Genomic DNA, 4,553 nt, shown 5'->3' with positions numbered 1-4,553 from the left:
TTTTCTCTCTCCTCTTTACTGTCCTCACCAACGTACGAGTGTCATAAATGAAAAGAAAAGAAAATCATAAATGCTATATATATACTTCCTAAATAACTGAATAGTTCACATGGATGGGTCACTCAGGTGGGTGGGTGCGCCCACCTGTCCGCCCACCTGAGGGCCAAAACTTGAGATTTTGACAGAGTTCGGGCCTCGGCGCGAACCCCACCCCTGGCATACGATGTAATATACGTACACGCCTTAATATACGGCTACAATACCTGATTTATCCGTACATAGCCTTATAATAGGTGCATGTACACGACTTGGGTACTCCCGTCTTTTCTGGCACTGGCTCGGACTTGTTGGGCCAGCCGGTGTTTAAGGTCACCCTTGCCGTCATAGTCCATAAGGAGCCCGCTCTAACTCTCTCCGGTTCGGGTCCTGCATAGATAAACCGGTTCAACCGTGTAATCAGATCGGGTTTAAGAAGTAGGGTATTACAGGTCTCATCTCATTTTCTTCAATCAGATCAATGTTCCCTACCTCGTGACTGGTTCATTGCCCTTCACGTTCCTCAACCAAGGTTTGATTCACCTCTTCCCTATTAGTGGTTAACATACCACTTTCCTCACCAAAACTAGAATCTTGCTTTTGGAGTAATAACATTTCACTTTTTCCAATAGGATTTACAGCCCATGATGATGTTCTTTTTGTGGGCTGTCCATCAAAGGAAGTAAGCCCTGCAAAGAGACACAAATTACATTTTTTGCTACTAGAGTAATTGAGATCATTGTGGCTACCGATGTTCAATGGATGTGGAAGTTGAAAGGATTGGCGGCGACATTGCCAAATAGAGAAAGATAGATGAGATAGAGATAGATCGCACGTCTGAGGGGAGAGGTGCTCACGATCGCACGCCGGAGGGGAGAGGTGCTCACGATCGTACGCCGAAGGGGAGTTGTGCTCACAGTAGTTGCAGGTTTGTCTTCTCGGTTTGGGTATTTAGTCATATGAGTGAGATAGTGTGAGTTTAGAAAAAAGGAAATGGAGGGTAATATTGTCCACTCACAATAGCCGGGGGTGTTTTGGGTATTTTGAAAAAAAACGTGCAGACATTCTATCACTTAACAGGATCTATTAATGGCATGGACTGATTTGAAATTGTTTGAATTTTCAGGGGGTGTCTTTGATGTTTCGAAAAATCCAGGGGGTGGCACTGCAATTTTCTCTTTTTTTTTTTCTTAAAAAAGATGCGTTATAGGTAAGGTTCCTAAAAGAAAATGCTACCAAAAAAAAAAAAAGGAGAAAAAAAATATGAGATCAAGTTTTCCATCACCCAAGTCCCAATCTCTTCACTCATGAGCTCTAGAGCTTGAATGGGGAAACTGGATCCTCCAAAATATCTCTTGAGTGGAAAATAAAAAAGCAAACTGGATCAACACTTAGCAACTCAGATGGGACCTAACTTCTGAGAACATATGGCCTTTAAGATTCTTATTCACATTCAGATGTCAAATATCAGACCAATTAAAATTTACTAAGTGATAAAACAAGATAATAAAAAATAGGAAAATTTACCACGCCACCCGTTGGAGAATGCTACAATGATAAGACCATCCCCTCTGTTTCACCAAATTATTCTCAGAGCCCCCACCGTTAGTCACTGTTAAGGAATATACTATAGTTGTTGATGTCAGCAACTATATTTTATTTTAAATACCAAAATGCCCTTATGAAATAAGAAGTACCAAAAATACCCTTACCATAGGTTAATATTTCTTTACCAAAATCAAGTCTGGAGAAACAGAAGGGGACGCCTTGTCCAGTGCCTGACAGATTGTCAAAATCAAAGGAAGAACTAGAAGAAGAAGAGAGAGCTAAAATGCAACAGAGACTCCCCAGAAGTTATTAGAGACTTTTCCGTAGGTTTTATTGGTTTTATCTTTCCAATTAATCTCTAATTTTCTTGGATTCTTAAAATGGTTTGTTTAATTTTTTTCAAGTTTCATGAAATTAATGTGAAACAAGTTGTGTTTGTGGAAATGGATTGTTACGAAAAGGACCCCTCGACCAGGATTGTTCTCTCCATTACCGTTGTTTCTTAGTCGTCAATCTGTTCTTTTCTTCTGCTTTAGCAGCAACAGGAGAAGCTTAATTTTGGAATTCGAGTGTCTAGTTTTGAGATCTAATATCAGTTATGACATGTGATTTCATAGCCTGCGTATTTGCCCTGTGTCATCTCTCTCTCTCCCTCTCTCTCTCTCTCTCTCTCTCTCCCTCTCTCTCTCTCTCTCTCTCTCTCTCTCTGATATTTTGTGTCATGAGGTAGAACACTAGGGGGAGTTCTTAATTTTGGACTTCGAGTGTGACATGGATTTTCTATAGTTGCTTAATTCTTTTACACTCCCCCCCCCCACCTATTCAGATTATTGTTGAACGCTAGAGGGAGACGCATTTTACAGCTGTTGGAGGGCGTACTTTGAACTAAAAAAACCAGAAGTAAGTTAAAAAATTCAACTGTACCAATTGCTTGAACCTTCGATTCTATCCAATAAAGAATTATTTATTAAATGGTTATATGATTTGATGGAACTTTCAGACAGTATACCCCAAAAGGAGAAGTAGAAAAGATTGTTCTTCAATCGGAGGGCGTGAAGTCTCTGATTGACTACATGCACGGGGTTTCGACAATTGGAGGAAGAAGGAGATTAATGGAGATATGGAATCATGAAAACAATCAAATCTAGAGAAACAGAAGGGGACGCCTTGTCCAGTGCCTAGATCTTGCTTGCTGAATTTTTTTCCTGAAGTCTAAAATCTCGCCGGTTACTGTGAATCCAGATAGAGAATAAGAGTGAGAGAAAGAGAGAGATACCTTGCCGGTGATGAACGAACGCCTTTCTCAGTCCTTCATCAATGATGGGAAGTTCATCGTCTCTCGATGAAGGTAAGTATAATGGGTTAAAAATCGAATCGACAGGTTTTTTGGTATTGATGCGGTAAAAATTGACCGGATGATCTTCCCTGCAGCTCTTGGTGCTTTGGCCGAACTGCACAGAAGAGATGACAGGGGAGAGACGGACTAACCCGACGGGGGACTCTCCGATGCCTAAGTTAGATCTTTCCACAGCAGATGCTCAAGAGAGCTTTTTCAGTAAAAGGAATGAGTGATCGATCCCCTATGATGGAGGCTTACCTTGGTATTTATAGGTTGCTGATGGAGAGAGAAGGAGGGGCGTTTGTGGAGAGTCCAGTTTAGGCGTAGAGTCCTTGAGGGGAGTGACACTGTGATTCTGAGAATATTCTGGGTTCTAGGGCATATTCTGGGAATATTCTCCATTGATCTCAGAGGTGCAAGTCGTGAGAGGGGTGGATGCCTTTGATGACGTGTGGTGGATAGAGTCCTGCCCCCATGATCAGGGATCACGTCCCTTGAATGTAGGATTGGATGTGTGCACATTTCCAAGTGTATTACTTAATTGTGCCGAGCCGAGGTGACAGGTTGGTCGAGCCAAGGTGACTGGTAGCATGGCCTGATGGAGGTCCGAGATGGCAACATGGCCTGATGGAGGGCCGAGGTGGTAGCACGACCTGATGAGACACTGAGGTGATAGCACGGCTTGATGAGATGCCGATGTGGCAGCACGGCCTGATGGAGGGCCGAGGGGGAAACATGGCCTGATGAAGGGCCGAGGTGGCAGTATGGCCTGATGGAGTGCTGAGGTGGTAGCACAGACTGATGGAGGGCAGACATGGTAGCACGACTTGATGGAGGGCCGAGGTGGAAGCATGAACTGATGGAGGGCCGAGGTGGAAGCATGGACTGATAGAGGGCCGAGGTGGAAGCACGGACTGATGGAGGGCCGAGGTGGCAGCACGGACTGATGGAGGATCGAGACAGTAGCACGGCTTGATGGAGGGCCGAGGTGGAAGCACGGCCTGATGGAGGGCCGAGGTGGCAGCACGGCCTGATAGAGGACCGAGGTAGTAGGTCAATCCTGTTCAGGTTTGCATACACGCTTCAGTCGTACTGAGGAAGGGGACAAATTTTACCTCATCACCAGCCCTCGCTCTCGCAGTTCGAATCAATCTGCTAGAGCATTTTATTTGATGTGAAACGTGCTGCTTCACTTTCTCAGCTGAGGCTGCTCAATGGTTCGAGGACATGGCTGTCGCTTGCATGCTTTATTACGTAAGGTCTCGAGGACATAGCCGTGCTTGGGCTTACATGAATTAATGTGTAAGGTCTTAAAGTGTTGAGCCGTGCTCTGGCTTGCATGCCTTAATGCATAAGGGCTCGAGGTGTCGAGCCATGCTCAGGCTTGCGTGTCTTAGTGCGTAAGGGCTTGAGGTGTCGAGCCGTGCTTTGTCTGCATGCCTTAATGCATGCTGATCTGGGCTTGGGCTTGCATGCCTTAGTGCGTAAGGGCTTGAGATGCCAAGCTGGGGCTTGGGCTTGCATGCCTTAGTGCGTAAGGGCTTGAGGTGCCGAGCCGAGGCTCAGGCTTGAATGCCTTAATGCGTAAGGGCTTGATGTGCCGAGTCGGGGCTCGGGCTTGCATGCCTTA

This window comes from Macadamia integrifolia, chromosome 7 (genome assembly GCF_013358625.1).
Source record: "Macadamia integrifolia cultivar HAES 741 chromosome 7, SCU_Mint_v3, whole genome shotgun sequence".
NCBI classification, from domain to species: Eukaryota; Viridiplantae; Streptophyta; class Magnoliopsida; order Proteales; family Proteaceae; genus Macadamia; species Macadamia integrifolia.
Note: the sequence above shows the minus strand (reverse complement) of the source record.